General features: G+C 38.6%; 1 protein-coding gene across 14 annotated transcripts in view; it reads right to left on the bottom strand.

The window, feature by feature from the left end:
• The window catches only part of Pcdh15 (protocadherin 15), a 1,553,555-nt gene that overhangs the window by 1,359,361 nt on the left and 168,303 nt on the right, over positions 1–25,891 (bottom strand). The gene's annotated exons all lie outside the window — the stretch shown is intronic.

Raw genomic sequence — 25,891 nt, 5'->3', positions numbered from 1 at the left:
CAACATTGTAAAAATGGCTATCTTGCCAAAAGCAATCTACAGATTCAATGCAATCCCCATCAAAATTCCAACTCAATTCTTCAACGAATTAGAAGGAGCAATTTGCAAATTCATCTGGAATAACAAAAAACCTAGGATAGCAAAAACTCTTCTCAAGGATAAAAGAACCTCTGGTGGAATCACCATGCCTGACCTAAAGCTTTACTACAGGGCAATTGTGATAAAAACTGCATGGTACTGGTATAGAGACAGACAAGTAGACCAATGGAATAGAATTGAAGACCCAGAAATGAACCCACACACCTATGGTCACTTGATCTTCGACAAGGGAGCTAAAACCATCCAGTGGAAGAAAGACAGCATTTTCAACAATTGGTGCTGGCACAACTGGTTGTTATCATGTAGAAGAATGCGAATCGATCCATACTTATCTCCTTGTACTAAGGTCAAATCTAAGTGGATCAAGGAACTTCACATAAAACCAGAGACATTGAAACTTATAGAGGAGAAAGTGGGGAAAAGCCTTGAAGATATGGGTACAGGGGAAAAATTCCTGAACAGAACAGCAATGGCTTGCTCTGTAAGATCGAGAATTGACAAATGGGACCTAATGAAACTCCAAAGTTTCTGCAAGGCAAAAGACACCGTCAATAAGACAAAAAGACCACCAACAGATTGGGAAAGGATCTTTACCTATCCTAAATCAGATAGGGGACTAATATCCAACATATATAAAGAACTCAAGAAGGTGGACTTCAGAAAATCAAATAACCCCATTAAAAAATGGGGCTCAGAACTGAACAAAGAATTCTCACCTGAGGAATACCGAATGGCAGAGAAGCACCTGAAAAAATGCTCAACATCCTTAATCATCAGGGAAATGCAAATCAAAACAACCCTGAGATTCCACCTCACACCAGTCAGAATGGCTAAGATCAAAAATTCAGGTGACAGCAGATGCTGGCGTGGATGTGGAGAAAGAGGAACACTCCTCCATTGTTGGTGGGATTGCAGGCTTGTACAACCACTATGGAAATCAGTCTGGCGGTTCCTCAGAAAACTGGATATAGTACTACTGGAGGATCCAGCAATACCTCTCCTGGGCATATATCCAGAAGATGCCCCAACTGGTAAGAAGGACACATGCTCCACTATGTTCATAGCAGCCTTATTTATAATAGCCAGAAGCTGGAAGGAACCCAGATGCCCCTCAACAGAGGAATGGATACAGAAAATGTGGTACATCTACACAATGGAGTACTACTCAGCTATTAAAAAGAATGAATTTATGAAATTCCTAGCCAAATGGATGGACCTGGAGGGCATCATCCTGAGTGAGGTAACACATTCACAAAGGAACTCACACAATATGTACTCACTGATAAGTGGATATTAGCCCAAAACCTAAGATACCCAAGATATAAGATACAATTTCCTAAACACATGAAACTCAAGAAAAATGAAGACTGAAGTGTGAACACTATGCCCCTCCTTAGAAGTGGGAACAAAACACCCTTGGAAGGAGTTACAGAGACAAAGTTTGGAGCTGAGATAAAAGGATGGACCATGTAGACACTAGCATATCCGGGGATCCATCCCATAATCAGCTTCCAAATGCTGACACCATTGCATACACTAGCAAGATTATGCTGAAAGGACCCTGATATAGCTGTCTCTTGTCAGAGTATGCCTGGGCCTAGCAAACATAGAAGTGGATGCTCACAGTCGGCTATTGGATGGATCACATGGCCCCCAATGAAGGAGCTAGAGAAAGTACCAAAGAAGCTAAAGGGATCTGCAACCCTATAGGTGGAACAACATTATGAACTAACCAGTACCCCGGAGCTCTTGACTCTAGCTGCATATGCATCAAAAGATGGCCTAGTCGGCCATCACTGGAAAGAGAGGCCCATTGGACACGCAAACTTTATATGCCCCAGTACAGGGGAACGCCAGGGCCATAAAAGGGGAGTGGGTGGGTAGGGGAGAGGGGGTGGGTGGCTATGGGGGACTTTTGTTATAGCATTGCAAATGTAAATGAGCGAAATACCTAATAAAAAATGGAAAAAAAAAAAGAAATTTAGTTACAAAGATCATGATAATAAAACATACATAAGAATGAGTAGTTGCAGAATCCTGACATGAACTCAGAAGATGTAGAAAGTCCCTTACCACCTGGGCTAAGTGCAATTTAGAGAAAATGTAAATTTCTACAAATAAAACATATAGACAATTATGGTCAGAGTGGATGTAAAGATGTCCAAGTTCCAAGGAGGTTGGGATTGCATGGAAGTCCTGTGTCCTGCTGTTCTGACAGCCACTGCACAGACAGTAGTCATGAAACTGGATCCACTTCTCCCATTGACTGCAATATGTATTTTTTTCTTTTTTTTTTTTCTTTTTTTTTTTTTTTTTGGTTTTTTTTTTTTTTGGTTTTTTGACACAGGGTTTCTCTGTGTAGCCCTGGCTGTCCTGAAACTTACTTTGTAGACCAGGCTGGCCTCGAACTCAGAAATCTGCCTGCCTCTGCCTCCCGAGTGCTGGGATTAAAGGCGTGAGCCACCATTCCCAGCTGCAATATGTATTTCTAACATTGATCCACATAATTAGGATCATATATAATGTTATGTTTTGAGGAGATATATATATATATATATATATATATATATATATACATACAGACACACACACAGACACACACACATATATATATTCTAGTTAATATATATATATATATTCTAGTTATTGCCCCCCTCTATACTCCATGAGTGTTTATTTTTGAAGTTTTTAACTTTGTTGTGAGCTGTGACACATTCCCATATACTTGGGCAATGGACCAGTACTTACTTAGACATCACTCCTATAGGGAAGACATGTAGTGAGGCAATGGGTAGGTTCTTCAGTTGTGGAAGGAATGTGAGGCTGCCATGAATTTAAAGGAAAACTGTATTCAGGCCATAGATGTTATATGAACTTGTGAAAAAGTAAACAAAGTTAAGTCGTTGTGGACAAAAGCACACAGCAGAGAATGGATTTGAATACAAAGTAAAGGAACTGACAGAAATAGAAGAATCTCATAGCTATGCATTATGAATCTCAAAAAAGAAAATATTGTAAATATATAAATATTATTTAAATAGGCATCTGATGGCATATATTTCTATTATATAGATGGTCCCTGAAAAGTAACATACTTTAAAGTTTTCAACATATATGTTTGTATTTTCTTTAATTTATTTTTTTAATTAGGTATTCTCTTCATTTACATTTCAAATGCTATCCCAAAATTCCCCCAGACCCCCCCCCCACTCCCCTACCCACCTACTCCCACTTCTTGGCCCTGGCGATCCCTGTACTGAGGCATATAAAGTTTGCAAGACCAAGGGGCCTCTCTTCCCAATGATGGCCAACTAGGCCACCTTTTGATACATATGATACATATGCAGCTAGAGACACGAGCTCTGGGGGTACTGGTTAGTTCATATTGTTGTTCCACCTACAGGGTTGCAAACCCCTTTAGCTCCTTGGGTACTTTCTCTAGCTCCTCCATTAGGGACCCCGTGTTCCATCCAATAGCTGACTGTGAGCATCCACTTCTGTGTTTGCCAGGCCCCGGCATAGCCTCACAAGAGACAGCTATATCAGGGTCCTTTAAGCAAAATCTTGCTGGTGTAAGAAATGTTGTCAGCTTGTACAACCACTCTGGAGATCAGTCTGGCGGTTCCTCAGAAAATTCGACATAGCACTACCAGAGGATGCCGCAATACCTCTTCTGGGCATAAATCCAGAAGATGTTCCAACTGGTAAGAAGGACACATGCTCTACTATGTTCATAGCAGCCTTATTTATAATAGCCAGAAGCTGGAAAGAACCCAGATGCCCCTCAACAGAGGAATGAATACAGAAAATGTGGTTCATTTACACAATGGAGTAATTCTTAGCTATTAAAAACAATGAATTTATGAAATTCCTAGGCAAATGAATGGACCTGCAGGGTATCATCCTGAGTGAGGTAACCCAATCACAAAAGAACTCACATGATATGTACTTACTGATAAGTGGATATTAGCCCAGAAACTTAGTATACCCAAGATACAAGATACAATTTGCAAAACACATGAAACTCAAGAACGAAGACCAAAGTGTGGACACTTTGCCCCTTCTTGGAATTGGGAACAAAACACCCATGGAAGGAATTACAGAGCCAAAGTTTGGAGCTGAGACGAAAGGATGAACCATCTAGAGACTGCCATATCCAGGGATCCATCCCATAATCAGCCTCCAAATGCTGACAACATTCTATGTTTGTATTTTATTATCACAAAATGTGTACCTACCAGTTGCAAATTAAATTTGTTGGCATTTTGATCTCTGAAATAAGTTTTAAAATTATCTATTTGTCACATACATTTTTAACATTTTTTACTCATTTTATTTAAATTCTGTACATTTTGCCATAATAAAAAGAAATGCATACATTTATTTTCATATAACTTATGTTCTTGAAAGAAATATTTATGTAATAGGTCAGAAAGTAAGAGTATTTTAATCTATTATGAAAATGATGACCCTTGGTCTTAAATTTGTATTTTAAAATTTTTTCCTTAATATTTAAAGATAATAAATGAGATGAGATCCTAAATAATGGGGTATATTGAAAAATAGATTTTAAAAAATATCTTAAATATCGGGATAGAGAGATGGCTGAGCCATTAAGAGCACTGACTGCTCTTCCAGAGGTCCTGACTTCAATTCCCAGCAACCACATGGTGGCTAATAACCATCTGTATAGAGATCTGATGTCCTTTTCTCGTGTTTCTAAAGACAGCGACAGTGTACTAACATACATAAAATAAATAAATAAATCTTTAAAAAATTCTATTACTTTCATATCTGTATAAAAGATTCACCTCTTCAAATAAATATATTTTAAACTTTCCTCACCATCTCACACACAACTATGATATTAAGTGACCAGCCCAGATAGCAAGTTCTTTTCCAAATTGTAAACACTTTCTATGGGAAAGTACTGAATGTTATATCTTTCGTTTTATCAGAATAACCAACTTCTGAACCAAAGTAGGCCAGAACATTTTTATGAATCTATTAGCACTCTGTGAATGTGCTCAGGTTTCTATCCATTTCAGGTCAATTTACCATGAATTGTGGACCAGTGAACAGTATGTGGTTATGTGGCCATCTAACCGCAGACTATGGGTATAAGAGAGAGAAAATGTATCATCTCCAAATGGTAGGTTAGCACTGAGGGACTGGTAGTACTTAGGGTTAATCAGAAAGTGAACATCAAATGGGATACATATGCAAAGAAAAGATTCTCTTTGTCTCCTGAAAACATAATTATGGTAAAATATAGCAGCATGTAGAACTGATGCAGCCAATATCTGAATCACAATTATCATTGAAAAAAATCTGTGTATACAATATTTAAATCACATTTAAGTATTAGAAACTTGAATCATATCAGTTATTGGGGGAAATCAATGTCCCTGGAAAACTTAAACATACAAATATAGAGTCATTTATGTTTGAAAAGGAATGGGTACATATTATTTAATCCCTATAAAATGATTTGTTTTGTGTGTGTGTGTGTGTGTGTGTGTGTGTGCGGCACGTGCGCGTGTGCGTGTGTGTGTTTTAGTAGTATGATCCAAGAAGTGAAGAATTGGCTCATTGATAAAGAGCAAATATTAATTGCAGAAGACCCCAGTTCCCAGAACCTACTCCAGGTGGGTGTTCACAATCACCATAATTCAGCTCCATGGGATCTGATGCCTTCTACTGGCCTGTAAAGGCACTGTACATACCTGTCATAGACATAAACCTGCCATAATTCAAAACAAACTATCTAAAAATAAACTATGATGTAGTCTTTTAAAAAATTAACACCACTGTGTAAGTAGTCTGTCAGCAAAGTGATATAGCATAGCTTAAATGTTAGAAACCAGCTTTGACATAGAAAGATGCATAAGTCTGATAGTCTTGTATCATCTGGCCACAAACTACTGATAAGTAAAACTGCAACCAAATCTTACATTATTGCTACACATTATTCAGACCTTTGAATGTGATTTCAAGTCAAACTCTCATTTATAACTCTGTGGTACCTTTATAGATAAATAGATGAATAAAGCAATAACACACATGCATATATTCAAGTACACACATATGCATGCATATGGCACACATAAATATACACATGCATGTGCTCTGGCGTAAAACATAAAATCATCAGTGGAAACACTAAAAAGTTATTAAAATGTGGCTTGTTCAATCCATGTGTAGGTGGGGGCTCTGACTCTGGGTTCTTGTTTATGAGGTCTCTCTTGCCACGCTTTCCTCTAGTTCTGGGAGATTCCTATGAAGGATCGAAGGACACCACAGAAGCCTCAACACAGAGATGCTGACATTCAACAACATGGCCCCTAATCTTGCTCTGGAGGACTGAAAATGCCTGGATTCCTGGCGAAATTTGTATGATGATGGGATACTTGAAAGCTGTAGAAATATTGTCTTTCTGGTTTGCTCCCTGGAGAGAAATGACTGAATGAAGAAATGGTAAAACAGATGACTTCCTCCATTGAAAGAGACATGACATCCAAGACTCTGCCTCTGTGGAAAAGGCTCTGTTGGGTCTTGCTTTCTATAAGCCACACCTGATCTCATTTCTGGTCAAAGAAATGGGCCCAAATGTGAAGAGACTTAAGGTGTAACCCTGATCATGGTCATGCTTTCTCTGTACACATAAGGCATTTAAATTTTTCAGGGAAAATTATTCCAAAGAAGTGAGGAAGAGAATCCACAATGGAAAGAAATCAAGCAAATATAAAGGGTATAGCCAAACCTTTAACTGTCCTTCACATCTTGATCGATCAATACCAGAGAATTTATACTAGAAAAAAAACGAGATGGGGGTGGGAGGAATTCATACTTTAGAGTTCTTAAAAGTAGGAGAACATTTAGAACAGTTATAAATCTACCAGTTTAGTAAACATCAAAAGATACATACATCACAGAATGCCTACTATCAGTTTGCTGTTTTTATAACTAACAAAAATATGGAAAGAAATACTGTGAATGCCGAGATTGTAGAGACATGTTTATAAATGCAAAATTTGCTGTAAGACAATTAATAATCACTCACCACACATACACCCAAACTCATACTGGACAGGACCTGTGTCAAATCAAAAGGTGTGACAAATGTTGAACCATTCTTCAAACCAAAGCCAACACCTCTGAATCTATGCTGCAGAAAGACTTACAAGTGCAAAGAAAGCAAAAAGAACTTTAGTTGCACATTGCATTCTTATCAACACAAGAGAACTCATACTGGAGAAAAATGCTGCAAGCCAAAGCACTGTGACAAAACCATTAGCAACTGCTCAAAATGAAATACTTGAAAGCTGGGCGTGGTGGCACACGGGAGGCAGAGGCAGGTGGATTTCTGAGTTAGAGGCCAGCCTGGTCTATAGAGTGAGTTCCAGGATAGCCAGGGCTATACATAGAAACCCTGTCTCAAAAACAAAACAAAACAAAAAAACCCACAAACAAACAAACAAACAAACAAACAAATAAAACATAAAAAAAAAACCCAAAGCTTGAAAACACATAGTAGACACATAGAATACCTTCAACTTAAAAGTGGAACTTTTATCAATTGCAGGAGTCATTGGCGCCAACAAATTCACACTGGATGAAACCTCTGGAGGTAAGAAGAAAGCAGAGGCTACTTAACAGTTCTTTATACCATATGGAACATTGAATGGCTCCCAGCGCCGAAAAAACACATGGTTCAAAGAATGGTACAAGCTACTGAGACACTTACTTATTAATGGCACATACTTATTCCAGATGAATAATACCTTGCTTGCTAGTAATACTACATGCCATTATTCTTGAAAGACTTGTCAAACATATATATCTCCTAATCTCAAGATACCCACACTGAAATTATTAACAGCTCTAAGTGTATAAGGGAACTCCAGCCTATATGTGTAGGATGTGGATAAACTTTTCATGATAGTGAGCAATTTTCTGCACATCATCATGTGGGAATGAAACATCACCACAGACTTCAGAATGGTGCAGATAACTCACCTAAGACATGATGCAAATCTGTTATAAATTCAAATGCACTACATAACCAACTTGACAAACTTCAGAAAGCAAAACTGTCATATGTATAGGAACCAGATAAGATTCTCTTCCTCAGAGAGTTTAGTTAGTGTTTTTTTTTTTTTTTTTTTTTTTTTTTTTTTTTTTTAAGAGGCCATAGCATAGACTCTGAAACACTGCCCTGGATGTCATGTGAACGCCATCAGTTTTAGCCAGTAAAATAAAACATTTTTAACCTGATAAATGATAATATACTGTGGAATGGTTGCATGATGGAATTGTATGTAAAACAAAGACTCACAAAAAGAGATCAGTGTCTATACTTATACACACATATGTGTCACAGAATCTATTGACATGTGCACATATACCTTTGAATAGAAAAATCTTAATCATAGCTACACTGTAATTATAGCTTTTCTACTCCTCAAATCTCTTGAAATCCATCCCATTGATGCAGCTGAAAACACATGGTAACCACAACTGAAGAAGCAGCCAATACCCACCTTCCTCCTGGTGTCTGGGATTATAAAGCAAAAAGCCAATTAAGGATCCACATTTCTCCCTTTTCTTTTCTTTTCTTTTCTTTTCTTTTCTTTTCTTTTCTTTTCTTTATGTCTACAAAAGGTACTATTTTAATTGTGTGAGTGAGTTTTAAGGAAAAAGTATATAAATATGCATATGTACATGAACATGTATGACTATATACATATATACACACATATGTATACATATAAACACATTTACATATGTATATGTATATATATATACACCCATTCTCCTTGTGCATATATATATATATATATATATACACACATACACACACATATATACATGTATGTGTGAGAGTGTGTATGTGTGTTTGAAACAAACTTGTCTTCTTCATCAACATAACAGATAAGAAGCCTAAAAACCGTTCAGAGTGATTTATTTAGAACCTCACTACTTGCAGGAATTTGTACCACGTTCACCTCAGTAACAAACTGCAAGCCTAATAGGAGCAAACGTTGCATTCGCGTATGCTGACTCATCAATCCAGAAGGCTTGGATACAGAACTGATCAGTCCTCCCCACTGATCCTTCCAGAGCAGGAGATGGGGTTAAGTAGCTACAGTGAATTTCTGCAGCAGAAAAGAGCACAGGGTACCACAAATTCATCTACGTGACTTCACAAATGGAGTCCTAGTCAGTTCAGCTGCATGCTCCCTGTGAGATCTTGGAGAAGACACTGACAGCCACATGATGAGGACATTCATCCTTCTTCGAGCCAACTTACCGAGAAAATGAAACCTAAGTCAAACAGAATCAGCCAAGGTTGGCCAGTGATTATCTGACAAGACATAGATACAGTTTCAAGGATAACTGCCATAGAGACTCATTTCCAGGTGTTCTATCTCCATGTTGAACAGGCACAGGGACAACGGGTACATGCACATTATTTGTAAGCATGGTTAAACTCTCTAATATTAATGATATGCCCATTTTCCATGTGAACTCAGCACCTAAGTGGCTTTTCTTCAGGGAACATTTGCCTCTGTGGGTTATAATCAGCACTCCCAACATCATCAACAGCAGAATGCTCAAGGACTGAAAGTACGGATCTGAATACATTTGCATGTGATTATTTCTTGGACATTATGCCTTTCAATTTTAATAGGGAAATCTCTGTCAGCTGGTTGTATTGCAGTCAGGGTACAGGAAATGAAATTGTCATTAATTCCTTGCCGTGAGTAGTGTAGAGAGAGCTAATCAACCGCCCACACTCACCAACTCTCTGTCATTTATCCTGAATACCTTTATTATTTATCATTTGCTGAGAAAACATCTAATGATACACAGCGGTTGTGTTTCACAAATTGGTTCTTGGATGAAAGTCACTCCTGGAAGAAAAGCTATAATTTACAAAATCTTAGTCCCATAATTATCCTAAACTATTATGTTTTTTCTTATTTCTATCTATGAGCCCTCCTCTGCCATGGCAATATGTACATCTTTTATTTTATTTTCCACCTTGAAAAATTATAATGAGAAAAATATTTTTCAACGTATGACAGGATTTGGGTTTGGCAGACAAGAAGTGAGTTTTACTTTCTGGACACATTTAAAGGGCGTTGTAGAACACAGTAGGGAAAGAGGTTACAAGAACACATGACTAGTAGTACATCAACACTCATTCAGTTTTTCCCCATAGCAAGGAATTGGGCCATCTCAGAATGGAGAGTAAATCTATTTTGAAAGGAATTTTCTAGGTGAAAGAAGAAGGTGGCTACTGCAATGTGTGTCTGTGAAATCCGGAAGTATTCCTATAGGGAAGATCAAGAATTATTATCTTCTTAGAGTTCCCTTTCTGCCAGAGGTAATCTTGGAAGTGGGAGTCGCTAAGGAAACAGTTTGAAGGCATTTGAGTATCCAGTCTGCTACCTGTGGGGAATGCATTCTAGAAGAGTCAGAAAAACCAGTGTGGGGCTTTGAGATTGCTAAGCAAAATACTTTAGAATAGAATGTTCCTCAATGCCTGCCAAGGAGATGAAGTTAATAAAATGGCGTACCAGGTACCAAGTATCCACACTCTATTCATTAAAGAGATGAAAGGAAGATAATAACACAGCCTGGTGGAATGAGCATGGAGCTTGGTGTGCTTCAGAGCTGCATCAATCCAGTCGGCTACAGATCCAGGTCAGCCTGGTGCAAGTCTAAGCTCTGAGTGTGATCAATATTATCTCCCTCTCTCTGCCTTTGTTCATCATGTCCTCCAAGAATTCAGCCTTTTTTTTTCTTCACTGGAATGTCTGGTTATTTATAAAATGTGTCCTTTCTTTCAATAGCCACCTTCAGTTGGGAAATTGATTCTTTTTTTATTTAAAAGAAATCCTGTTGCTGCATTAAAGCAAGCACGCACACACACAAGCACTTTATAGGAAGGTGCCTGTGACTCTAGTTTCACAAGTCTGGTGCAGGGAAGCAACTTCCTTATGTTTTATGAGTGAATCAAAGCATCAAGGAAGATTAAAAATAATAGCCAAATATGTGTGCTTGCCATTCTGAGCCTCCTGGAGCCGCACTGTGTCATTTCTTTCTGTCAACACAATGTACCCTCAGGCATTATATTTCACTTTTATAAACTCTGTAGGGAAAGAATCCTAAACTGTTGGTGCCAGGAAAACAATCTCAGGTTCCAACTTAATTAAGACTTTTGTCTGACAATAAATCCATTAAAGATGGAAGACTGGAATGAGTGGGCCTCATTTGTCAGTGAGTGCTTTTAGCAGAAATAAGTGAAACCTCCCTCAGCACTATGTGAGTCTAGTCATAATTATCAACTGAAATATAAGATAAATAAGATACATATAATTTGTCCATTCCTCTAGAAATCCTCAGCATGCAAAAAGAGAGAAATTTACTATTAATTTATTATTCTATACTCTTAAAAGTGGTAAGCAGGTATTTTGTTCATTTAATACTTCTTGCTATTACTCTTTCTTTTGAATTTTAAAATATGTTTTTCACTTTGTAAACTTAAGCTATACAACATGATATTCTGATTTAAAATACTTAGTTAAATAATGATCATAAACAATCTAGTCATTTGAGGTCATCTTCTCACAAAGCTATGTGCTTCTGTGTCTGTCTGTCTGTCTGTCTGTCTGTGTCTATGAGTGTCTTTAAGGGCACCAAAAATCAATTTTCTTAATAAAATTATAATATATCCAACACAGGTATATATTGTTAATATGATGATGATGATGCATGGTCACACACTCATGTACACATTTACATATACACACACATGCACACACTCACATGTACACATGCATGAACATACCTGTGTTCACATGTGCAATACTTGAGAATATACTCACACACATTCACACAAAGACACATAGACACATATGCACTCTCTCATTTACATACACTTACACACATTATGAGCAGTTTTACATACATACATTCACATACACTCGCATGCTTACATGTATGCACACACACACAAACATACACCACAATACATTCCTACTCTATTCACTGAATATTCACTGAACTCTTTATATCACCCATATCTTGTCTTGTGTAAATAATGCTAGATTTAAACATGTGCAGATCTTTACTATGAACCTCACACTTGTTCAGAAAGTAGTTTATCTGCGGAGCCACCTGCAAAGCACAACACTGGGTGGTTTCTAACAAAAACCATAAAGATATAAAAAGTTGAAAAAATACCAAATAGCCTTCATTTGCCTGAATTGTTCTTCCACAGTGAATGACAATTGAGATGCAGTACCTCCTTTAAGTCAAAGACAGGCCCCATGCTGGGATTCTGTAAGGTCTATGATCTACAGATGTATTTTAATTGTTGTAAAATATAAAAGTTATTACTTGTGAAAGTTGAGAATTAAATGATACACACGTACATTCTCAGTTAACAGCCATATTTAAATAGATGTGGCCCAGAGGTTCATGCTGCATCTATGACTATAAGAAATTTGTAACTACAATTGCAGAGGTGCTGTGGTTATTAGGGTAGGAAAATACTGATTATTTCTCCTTTGCTGATGCTTGTTCTTTGAAAACAAAACAACCAAGGACATGAAGACCATGGAAAGTCCATCTTGACACAATTTGAGATACCAAGAGGCATAGGCTTGCTACCTTAAAGTCTCACAATACAATATCAAACTATCACTCTATTAATATACACATCCTCAAATATTTAAGGACTCAAAAACCTATTGGGAGTGATTCTTCTTAAAGTAAAAGTTGAGAGTCAAAGAATATGGAGACAAAAACAAGCAAAGACACTGAATTCTGGAACAGTAACTCTACTACACAGAACACAGAAACAGAATATTCCAAATTACAGTCATGTACCTCATTACTTTTTTTTTTTTTTTTTTTTTTTTTTTTTTGGTTTTTCGAGACAGGGTTTCTCTGTATAGCCCTGGCTGTCCTATAACTCACTTTGTAGACCAGGCTGGCCTCGAACTCAGAAATCCACCTGCTTCTGCCTCCCAAGTGCTGGGATTAAAGGCATGAGCCACCACCACCCGGCCACCTCATTACTTTTGAAATGATGAAATTATACTTTAAAAGAAAAAAAACAGAAAATTAGGAACTCAAAAAATATAAATTATTAAAAAAAAAACAGAAATGAGAAATAAGACACAAAGAAAAGATGGTAGCTGTAAATGGAGAAAACTTTGGATTCAGGAAAACTTTCAGTTGAGACACTCAAGGCCAAAATCATTTAAATAATAAAATAGAAAATTGCACCAAAGAACACACCATGGTCAATAAAAGGTATATAGTCACAGTCATGATGACCAAGAGAATATGGGCCATGGTCCAATCTGTATAGACAACCCAGTCACAAAGCCAAAGGTGTTTGTGTTGTCGATGATAACTCTCACACCTAGGAAAATCAGAAAATAAGTGTTGTTGACTATGAGAAATGGCAGTCAGAGGAAACATTGAAAATATGGAGTGTGTCCTAGACTGTGGGAGTGGGGAGTTGGAGTGTGAGCAAGCTCATCTCTAAGGATTGACAAGGCTGTGACTTCAGAAACCTAAAGCCAGTTTGTGGGAAGGTCATTCCTCTCCCTTATAGGTCACTGATTCACTGTCTCACCAAAACAGAGGACCGATTTTGTCAACTGAGAAGTAAGCATGAATGAAGATTGCCCTTCAAACCCCAACCCCACACCTCTGGATTTGTTTTATAAAAGCACAGAAAAATCAAGAAAATTGTATCATTTTAACACAGCAAAACTTTCTCTGCCCCTTCTTTAGAGTAACATTATAACTGAGTTTATAAACTACTTCCGGTTTAACCACTTTGCTATGCTATTTGAGAATGCAGGCTGTGTTAACACACTGTGTAGATTTTGATCAAGTCAGAGATTGGAAGTCAATGGAGGGAGAAGGGCATATGAGTGAGCCAAAGCTTATGTGTGTGCAGCCAGAGCTGTTGGAACTGGGCATCCAAGTTTATACTGCTTTGGGGAAGCATCATGAGGACCAAACAGAAAACAGGCCCTACTAGTCTAACTCTCAGATGGCATTTTGTCACCTTAGTGACTATCTCTGAAAAGCAGCACTTGTTAGAAATTAAAAGTTAAATTGCACACTGCAAGTAAAATTATCAACAAATTTTAATTAATTAACTAATTATTTTTTTTTACTGCTCTAGTTGACAAAAGGGGACTTTATTGGTCATGGGCAAGGTAAGGCCCAAGTTTTATTTGATCTTTTTTTTTTTTTTTTTTTTTGGCGGGGTGGGGGTGCAGGTTGTTGCTTTGGCCACACTTGCGGCAGTTGACTGTATGGTGGTGCAGGTGTGAGTAGCACTTGTGGCAGGTCATCTTGTCACAGTTGTACTTTTGGGCAAGTTGACAAAGGGAAGCCTCTATGACGTCACCATGCAGGTACAGAGCCAGGTGCAAGGTGGACTCCTTCTGGATGTTACAGTCGGACAGATCGTGGCCATTCTCCAGCTATTTGCCTCTGCTGGTTAGGTGGGATGCCTCCCTTGTCTTGGATCTCCATGGGGCTCTAATTTGAGAGTGATGGTCCTGCCTGCTAGAGACTTCCTGAAGATGTGCACGTTGGTGTCTGCTACCTGGCCACCTCATTGAAGTGTTAACATCATTCACAACACAAATCTTACATTACGAGGAGAAAGAGGCAATATCAAACTTAAGTCCATTTCCTCTCCTGCCAAGCAAGAGCCTATCTTTGATTTTCACGTTTTGATAAATGTTTCTGGGATATTTGAGGAAATTCCTAAAATAACCAGGGGCAAAAGATGATAAAGCACACCCTGAAGATGAGGTGAAGGCTGTGTTACTAGCAGGAGGAACTCTTCCTTCTCCTACAATCTTTAAAAAGGATGTGAGGGCTTGATACATTGTGTATGTTATGTTTATACCATGTCCAACACTGCCTGTCTACCTTCTGCAATGGCTCCACATACATTTGTCATGAACCTGCCTCCTAAATTCAAGAAATCTTCTAATTATTTTATTTGTACATGTTGATATGGGTGTGTGATATGTGATCTATATAAGATATATACAGGATATGTACAAGATAGATAGATAGAGATATGACCACACATATACAAGTACACATATACATCATATGCATATACATGTGCATACACACACACACATATAAGCATATACATATTATACATACATATAGTGAGTATGTATATATATTTATATATGTATATGTACACACATATACATACATATATACATACATACAATACTGAGTCAAATTGATGTTATTTATATATGTTTAGGGATTGATCATTAATCACTTAGAATCAGGTTCTTATCCTCTTTACAAAAGAATTAAACATAAGAAAGTAAATAAAACAAACAAAAAATAGACCAGGCAATACAGAACTTGTTTCTTGGGTATTATAGATCTAACTCATTAGTTAGGAACACTGGTTGTCACTCTGGAAATCAGTCTGGTGGTTCCTCAGAAAATTGGGCATAGTACTACCAGAGGATGCGGCAATACCTCTCCTGGGCATATATCCAGAAGATGTTCCAACTGGTAATAAGGACATATGCTCCACTATGTGCATAGCAGCCTTATTTATAATAGCCAGAAGCTAGAAAGAACCGAGATGTCCCTCAACAGAGGAATGGACACAGAAAATGTGGCGCATTTACACAATGGAGTACTACTCTGCTATTAAAAAGAATGAATTTATGAAATTCCTAGGCAAATGGATGGACCTGGAGGGTATCATCCTGAGTGAGGTAACCCAATCACAAAAGAACTCACATGATATGTACTCACTGATAAGTGGATATTAGCCCAGAGACTTAGAATACCCAAGTTACAAGTTGCAAAACATATGAAACTCGAGAAGAACGAAGACCAAAGTGTGGTCACTTTGTCCCTTTTTAGAATTGGGAACAAAACACCCATGGGAGAAGTTACAGAGACAAAGTTTGGAGCTGAGACGAAAAGATGGACCATCTAGAGACTACCATATCCGGGGATCCATCCCTTAATCAGCTTCCAAACGCTGACACCATTGCATACACTAGCAAGATTTTGCTGAAAGGACCCAGATATAGCTGTCTCTTGTGAGACTATGCCAGGGCCTAGCAAACACAGAAGTGGATGCTCACAGTCAGCTATTGGATGGATCACAGGGCCCCCAATGGAGGAGCTAGAGAAAGTACTCAAGGAGCTAAAGGGATCTGCAACTCTATAGGTAGAACAACATTATGAACTAACTAGTACCCCGGAGCTCTTGACTCATATGTATCAAAAGATGGCCTAATCGGCCATCAGTGGAAAGAGAGGCCCATTGGTCGTGCAAACTTTATATGCCTTAGTACGGGGGAACACCAGGGCCAAGAAGTGGGAGTGGGTGGGTAGGGGAGTGGCGGGGAGGGTATGGGGGACTTTTGGGATAGCATTTGAAATGTAAATGAAGAAAATACCTAATAAAAATTTTAAAAACAAAGAACACTGGTTGCTCTTGTAGGAGATTAGGGTTCTACCCCAGCACAACAATGCAACCAGCAACCATCTGACACTCCAGCTCTAAGGGATCCACTATCCTCTGCGGTGCTGTGTGAACAGGGAACATTGGCATCCATGTATGCAAAACATCCATATGTATAAAAAGAAAAAAGACCAAAAAAAAAAAATTAAAACAACCTGATTCTCTCTGTGTCAGCAACTACTGATTGTCTGTAGATCTTTATCTAAGGTTTGGAGCTTGCAGAAAATTTTATCTAGCCTTGCTGACAAGCTGTCTGCTATGGACAAGCTGTCTGCTATTGTTGTTAAGTTCATAGGACAGTTCATCCTCTCATGTCCTAAGGATGTTATCAGTCAACAGTCTTTCTGGTCCTCAGACTTTTATAGTCTTTCTATCTCATCTTCCTCTATTCCCTGAGCCAAAGGGCTGAGCACTGTATTACAGATGTTTCATTTGGGACTGTCAGCATCCAAGTTACTTAATCTCTGCATTTAATAGTTATGGATCTAATGGCATTTATCTGCTTCCAAACATTCTGATTTTATTCTGATTAATCTGATTTATTCTGATTTTAAAAGTAGCATTAGCCATTGTTACCTTTGTTTGATAAAGAATACATGTATATTGAGTTTTAATTAGTTGACAAATTGATAAATTTCACTGTGGAATTTTCATATAGATATTACTGCAGTTTGCTCATGCCTGCTTCTGCTACTCTACTGAGAATTTACTCCAAACCCCTTGCTTGTCTTCTTCCTTACTAAAATAGTCTTCCTTGTATTTTTATAAAGTAGAAGATCAAACATACACAGATATAGAAGGCATATATATGTGTAAATTTAGAGCGAGAGAGAGAGATTGATTGATTGATTGATTGATTGATTTAAGTTCTTCAACATGAAAGAAAATAAGATTGCTTTTTGCTGTTTGGTGTTTGTTTTGCTCTGTTTTAACTCACAGGAAAAATAATGAGGAGGGAATTTTTTCCCCTTCTTTTTGTACAGTAATACTATAAGTGAATTGACAAATTAAATCCAGCCCAACCAATTTGCTATGCTGTATTAACATGCTGGGTAGATTTTGAGTACATCAGAAATGCAAAGTGCCTGTAAGGAGAAAGGCACTGGAGACATTGGCAGAGAAGATGTAACAACCATAGAAGGTTTAAGAATAGGACGTTTTCCAAAAAACACTTCCTGACTTTGAATGTGCCATCATGCTAAGCTGTTGATTGCAGGTCCTGTGAACAATGATAGATACCACAGGGCTGTCAGCAATGTGAATTCCAAGAAGCACTCTCTAAGCAGTTTGGCTAGGGGCTGGGACCACAGCAATAGCAAGAGAAAACATGCAAGGTGTCCTGGCTGGTTTTGTGTTCAACTTGACACAAGCTGTGGTTATCACAGAAAAAGGAGCCTCTCTTGAGGAAATGCCTCCAAGATATCCAGCTCTAAGGCATTTTCTCAATTAGTGATCAAGGAGGAAGGGCCCCTTTAGGGTGGGGTCATCTCTGGGCTGGTACTCAGGTGTTCTATAAGAGAGCAAGCTGAGCAAGCCAGGGAAAGTAAGCCAGTAAAGAAAATCCCTTCATGGCCTCTGCATTAGCTCCTGCTTCCTGACCTCAGTAGTTCCAGTCCTGACTTCCTTGGTAATGAACAGCAATGTAGAAGTGTGAAGCCACAATTACTCTGATACCTAAACCACAAAAAGACCCCACAAAGACAGAGAACTTCAGACCAATATCCCTTATGAATATTGATGCAAAAATCCTCAATAAAGTTCTTGCTAACCGAATCCAAGAACACATCAAAACAATCATCCATCCTGACCAACTAGGTTTCATCCCAGGGATGCAGGGATGGTTCGATATACAGAAATCAATCAACGTAATCCAGTATATAAACAAACTCAAAGACAAAAACCACATGGTCATCTCATTAGATGCTGAGAAAGCATTTGACAAAATCCAACACCCATTCATGATAAAAGTCTTGGAAAGATCAGGAATTCAAGGCCCATACCTAAACATGATAAAAGCAATCTACAGCAAAACAGTAGCCAGCATCAAAGTAAATGGTGAGAAGCTTGAAGCAATCCCACTAAAATCAGGGACTAGACAAGGCTGTCCACTCTCTCCCTACCTATTCAACATTGTACTTGAAGTCCTAGCCAGAGCAATTAGACAACAAAAGGAGATCAAGGGGATACAAATTGGAAAGGAAGAAGTCAAAATATCACTTTTTGCAGATGATATGATAGTATATATACGTGACCCTAAAAATTCCACCAGAGAACTCCTAAGCCTTATAAACAGCTTCAGTGAAGTAGCTGGATATAAAATTAACTCAAACAAGTCAATGGCCTTTCTCTACACAAAGGACAAACAGGCTGAGAAGGAAATTAGGGAAACAACACTCTTCTCAATAGCCACAAATAATATAAAATACCTAGGCCTGACTCTAACTAAGGAAGTGAAAGATCTGTATGACAAGAACTTCAAGTCTCTAAAGAAAGAAATTAAAGAAGATCTCAAAAGATGGAAAGATCTCCCATGCTCATGGATGGGCAGGATCAATATAGTAAAAATGGCTATCTTGCCAAAAGCAATCTACAGATTCAATGCAATCCCCATCAAAATTCCAACTCAATTCTTCAACGAATTAGAAAGGGCAATCGGCAGATTCATCTTGAATAACAAAAAACCTAGGATAGCAAAAACTCTTCTCAAGGATAAAAGAACCTCTGGTGGAATCACCATGCCCGACCTAAAGCTGTACTACAGAGCAATTGTGATAAAAACTGCATGGTACCGGTATAGCGACAGACAAGTAGACCAATGGAAGAGAATTGAAGACCCAGAGATGAACCCACACACCTATGGTCATTTGATCTTTGACAAGGGAGCTAAAACCATCCAGTGGAAAAAAGACAGCATTTTCAACAAATGGTGCTGGCACAACTGGCGGTTATCATGTAGAAGAATGTGAATTGATCCATTACTATCTCCTTGTACTAAGGTCAAATCTAAGTGGATTAAGGAACTCCACATAAAACCAGAGACACTGAAACTTATAGAGGAGAAAGTAGGGAAAAGCCTCGAAGATATGGGTACAGGGGAAAAATTCCTGAATTTTTGAATTTTGAAATTTTGAATTTTGAATGGCTTGTGCGGTAAGATTGAGAATCGATAAATGGGACCTCATAAAATTGCAAAGCTTCTGCAAGGCAAAAGACACCGTCAATAAGACAAAAAGACCACCAACAGATTGGGAAAGGATCTTTACCTATCCCAAATTAAACAGGGGACTAATATCCAATATATATAAAGAACTCAAGAAGGTAGACTCCATAAAATCAAATAACCCCATTAAAACAATGGGGCTCAGAACTGAACAACGATTTCTCACCCAAGGAATACCGAATGGCAGAGAAGCACCTGAAAAAATGTTCAACATCCTTAATTATCAGGGAAATGCAAATCAAAACAACCCTGAGATTCCACCTCACACCAGTCAGAATGGCTAAGATCAAAAATTCAGGTGACAGCAGATGCTGGTGAGGATGTGGAGAAAGAGGAACACTCCTCCATTGTTGGTGGGATTGCAAGCTTGTACAACCACTCTGGAAATCAGTCTGGCGGTTCCTCAGAAAATTGGACATAGTACTACCGGAAGACCCAGCAATACCTCTTCTGGGCATATGTCCAGAAGATGCCCCAACCGGTAAGAAGGACACATGCTCCACTATGTTCATAGCAGCCTTATTTATAATAGCCAGAAGCTGGAAAGAACCCAGATGCCCCTCAACAGAGGAATGGATACAGAAAATGTGGTACATTTACACAATGGAGTACTACTCAGCTATTAAAAAGAATGAATTTATGAAATTCCTAGGCAAATGGATGGACCTGGAGGGCATCATCCTGAGTGAGGTAACCCAATCACAAAGGAACTCTCACAATATGTACTCACTGATAAGTGGATATTAGCCTAGAAACTTAGGATACCCAAGATATAAGATATAATTTGCTAAACACATTAAACTCATGAGAACGAAGACCAAAGTGTGGACACTTTGCCCCTTCTTAGAATAGGAAACAAAACACCCATGGAAGGAGTTACAAAGACAAAATTTGGAAGTGTGATGAAAGGATGGACCATCTAGTGATTGCCATATCCAGAGATCCATCCCATGATCTGCTTCCAAATGCTGACACCATTGCATACACTAGCAAGATTTTGCTGAAAGGACCCAGACATAGCTGTCTCTTGTGAGACTGTGCCAGGCCCTAGCAAACACAGAAGTGGATGCTCACAGTCAGCTATTGAATGGACCACAGGGCCCCCAATGGAGGAACTAGAGAAAGTACCCAAGGAACTAAAGGGAACTGCAATCCTATAGGTGGAACAACAATATGAACTAAGCAGTACCCCGGAGTTCTTGTCTCTAGCTGCATATGTATCAAAAGATGGCCTAGTCGGCCATCACTGCAAAGAGAGGCCCTCTGGACTTGCAAACTTTATATGCCCCAGTACAGGGCCAAAAAGGGGGAGTGGGTGGGTAGGGGAGAGAGGGTGGGTGGGTATGGGGGACTTCTGGTATAGCATTGGAAATGTAAATGAGCTAAATTCCTAATAATAAATGGAAAAATAAATAAATAAATAAAAAAGAAGTGTCAGCTGAATAAACCCTTTCCTCCCCAAATTGCTTTTTGGTCATGATGTTTGTGCAGGAATAGAAAGCCTGACTAAAACACAAGACATAATTGTCTATTTTGCTCTACATGTCATGGTTTCAGTTCCTGATCCTATACATAAGAAAACACTCCCGTAATGCTAAACTGCATAGATGGTAGGGGAGGCAGTAATGTATGATAGGAGAGTGAGAACATTACCAAAGATGTGGTAAAGTAGCCTAAACTCATGTTCATTAAGGGAAAAAAAAGAAATAAACAAACAAAAGTCTTGAATATCTGATTCAAACATTAATTTTAACTACATAATATTATTAGTATTGGGAAAATAAAAGCCACCAAGATGGCTTACCCATCTGAGCAATGCAAGGTTTCGTTGACAGAATTAAAACAGATGATATATTTCATTGCCATGCTCATTTATAATTCTTTGCAACAGAATCTCTCTTTGAAAATAATTGAAAGTTACTTTCTTTCAAAAGTAGTTGTAGAATTATCTGCATGGATTGCCACTGGACATTTTATCAGAAGATAGGGACAAAAAAGGAAGAACCAGAAGACATCGAAAAGCACAGGCTAAAATGACCTCAGGTTGAATCTATAGAGGTCAGAGAGCATTAGCTAGCTCCCAGGTTCTGTAGGGCCAGTGGGATTGATACCTAGCACACAGTCAGATTAGCAACCAGGTAGCAACACTGTTGAGTACCAATCGGCAATTATGCCACCTAGATGAATGGAGAGTGAGCCTGTCTTTATTCCACATATACTCATATTTCTTCCCCAAAACATATGCATCAGCCCTGCCATGCTCATGTCCTTCAAGAAACAATCATAATGCAAGTTTTATGTGGAACTAAACTTTCAGAGTCTATAAAGTTCTATTGGTAGGCAGCCATAACTATTGGTTGAGGACTGACTATTTACTGTATTGCTTTCTCTCTTGGCATGGAAGAGCTTCCAGGGAGCTTGTACAGCCTACAAATTCAAAATACACACTTTATGGGCCTATTCACCACAATAGCCAAGAATGGTGGCTCTGACTGGGTTACATTCCAGGAACATTGAAAGGATTCTTAGGCACTGGATTTCCATTGGAGTATGGCAGTCACCCACCTGAGATTGTAAAGAATGACAGAGAAGATGCTATGCCATGTTCCCTACGTTGTTCTCTTTGGTTTTCCTTTTAACTGTTTTAGGAGAGGTAATTAGCCCAAGGAAAGGGAATTATGAATAAAGAGTTCACTCGCTCCTTGTGAAATTTCCCGTTATAGGGTTTCCGGGTTTGTTATGTTTTGTTTTGTTGCATTTTATTGTTTATCAATGACTTGCAACACTCTGGCAACAGACTGCTAAAATGAATATCTATATCTATGTAATATATATTATGTATACATATGTGTATATATGCATATATATGTATATGTATATATGTGTATGTGTACATATGCATATGTGTATATACACATATGTGTGTGTGTATATATGTATATATATATGTGTATATATATATATATATATGTATATATATATATATATATACACACACACACATATGTGTGTGTACACACACACACACACATACACACACACACATATACAATATAAAGCACTTTCTATCTGGTGATAAAAAAACATGATTGACAACTGTCAGACACTGGATTAATTCTTATGGACAGCAACCAAGAAACTGCTGTGTCCTAAGATAAATGTCTACAAGAAAATGCACCTGAGCATTCAAGGTGGGGTTGCCTGATCTCACTTAAACTCAGTAAACAGTCAATGGGCCTAAACCAGGCAAAAGTAGTTGAGGTGAAAATAAATGAGCAAATGGATAAAAAGAACAATTCTAAGACTGTCCTGAGGGACTTGAAAATTACAGAGGGATACTCAAGAAATTGGCATCTGAAATATTCCCCCAAAATGACACATTCCATGCTTAGTGTCTGAACTGGTACCAAGGGAGATCATGGCACCTTGAAGGGACAGGGACTGATGGGATGCCTCTGGATCACTGGGAATAAAGAGGACAATGGGGTTTCAGTGTGTCCCTCCTGATCCATGCTCAAAGAGGCTTTCCACCAACAAGCTTTGCTCTGGACCCGATTAAAGTTTGACAATCTATGTGCCTTCCTGATTATAGTCTGGAAACTCTAAGACTAAGTGTTTAATGTTCTATTTCAGAGTGTGTGTGTGTGTGTGTGTGTGTGTGTGTGTGTGTGTGTGCAAATGCATGTATGCTAAACTGATTAATAAGGTGCAGAAGTACATCATAAATTAATCAAAAAGAAAGTGTGGCATCTGAAGATGTAGCTTAGAGCTGCAGAGCTTCTCTGGCCCAAGGATGAATTTGGGTTTGGTTCCATGAAAACAAGAAAGCAGAAAGCGAACCACAACAAATAAGGTCCAAACCCCGGAGAAAGCAAGAAGTGTGTACTGCTTAGGATAAGATAATGTGGAAGCCAAAGATGGCACAGAAAATAAGATCCAAGCAGGTAGAATTGGGGTGAGACAGGATCATGAGATCGACAATGAAAGTAAAAGTTTATCATGTCTATTTGAAATTGGATTTGCAAAAGCATTCTAAAATGCGAAACTGTTGCATGCTTATTTTTATTAGTTTGAAATACAAAAACCTGGAATATTTGTGTACGTATGCAGAGCAAATGCCTGAGGACATATATGCACAATCCTGTAGAGGCCAGAGATTGATAGTAGGTGTCTTTCTCTCCAGCGTTCGCTCCCCCCCTCCTCTCTCTCTCTCTCTCTCTCTCTCTCTCTCTCTCTGTGTGTGTGTGTGTGTGTGTGTGTGTTCCTGTGTATAAGAGATATAGAAAGGCTCTCACTGAAAACAGAAGCTTGCTAACTACCTCTGCTATCTAGCATGGGAGTTCCAGGTATCTGATTTTAACCTCCCAAATTATAAGTGTAATAGACAGGGCCTGCTAGCATACCTTATTTTTTCTGTGTGAGCGTTGACCTTCAAACTCAGGTCCTTGCACTTACAAACTTTACCACAGGCTTCTATCATTTTTTAAGTGGACTTTAAACTTTAGCTTAAGTTTAAACCTGGTAAACTTATTATTATAAAAGTTTATGTTCTGCACTGACAGTGCAATTTCTCTGCTTTCTGACCATCATTGGCTTCATCTTTCTCCTCAGCCGCCTCAGTCTGTGTTTGAAACTCTCTAGTGGCTCATGACACTAGGGACTTGCATTCTTGTTTGCCCTTTACTTTTCTCATTGGAAATGAAGTGAGTGCTGTACCTTTAAATGTGTCACTTGTATTTTTATTTGCTATTATTTATTTATTTATTTATTTATTCACTTTACCTTCCAACATCAGCCCCCTTCTCCCAGTATCCTTTCAAACAGCTCCTCCTTATATCTCCCCACCTTATAATCTGAGAAGAGGGACCTCCCCTGTATAACACTACACACACACACACACACACACACACACACACACACACACACACGCAAGCGCGTCTCTGCAGGACTAGGCAAATCCTCTCCCACTGAGGCCACACAAGGTAACCCAGTAAGGGGAACAGGGTTCACAGAGAGGGAACAGATTTATGGCCAGCCCCTGCTCCAGTTGTTGGAGAACCAACATGAAGACCAAGAGGCATATCTGCCACATATGTTCTGGGGGGCCTAGGTTGGTGGTTCCATCTCTGGGAGACCTCGGGGTCCAGGTTAGTTCACTTTGTTGGTCTTCCTGTGGAGTTCCTGTCCTCTTAGGGTCTCTCAGTCCTTCTCCCAACTTTCCCACAGGACTCCCTGAGCTCCATCTAACATAATTTTTATCTGTGGGTCTCTTCCTCTCTTTCCCTCAGCTGTTCAATGGAGCCTCTCAGAGGACAGTTATGCTAGGTTCTGCCTGCAAGCATCACAGAAAAAGTATCATTAATAGTGTCAGGGATTGGTTCTTGCCCATGGGATGGGTCTCAGTTTGGGCCAGTCACTGGTTGTTCATTCTCTATGTCTCTGTTCCATCTTTGTCCCTGCACATTGTGTAGGCAGGACACATTTTGTTTGGATCAAAGGCTTTGTGGTTGGGTTGCTTTTCTTATCCTTCCACTGAGAGTCATGCCTGGCTATAGGAGGTGGCCACTTCAGGTTCCATATCCCCCACTGCTAAGAGTCTCAGCTAGAGTCACCCTCATAGACTCCCTGGAGCCGCCTCAGCACCACATCTCTGGGACGTCCTAGCGATACCCCTCTTCCTCAAATATCAGAGGTCACTTATATTTTTAAATGACAGTTACTATTTGTAAATAACAACAACAACAATACATAGCTTTCTTACCAAACATTTATGTTGTTTACATTTATTTTCTAGTTTTATAGATTATCATCTCATTTGCAGAACTTGCTCTTTGATTACAAATATCTCATTTTATCTTAACCAAATTTATATTATTTTGTTCTTTGGCATGCTGGAGTATTTTGTCTATTTTTTTTCATATTTAAAACATTTAAATTTATGAGCCATTTGAGTAATATTTAGAATAAATTCTAGGGTACGAATCCAATATCCTTCTTTTTAA

Source organism: Mus musculus, chromosome 10, assembly GCF_000001635.26.
Source record: "Mus musculus strain C57BL/6J chromosome 10, GRCm38.p6 C57BL/6J".
Taxonomy (NCBI): domain Eukaryota; kingdom Metazoa; phylum Chordata; class Mammalia; order Rodentia; family Muridae; genus Mus; species Mus musculus.
Note: the sequence above shows the minus strand (reverse complement) of the source record. Positions and strands in the feature narration are given on the sequence as shown.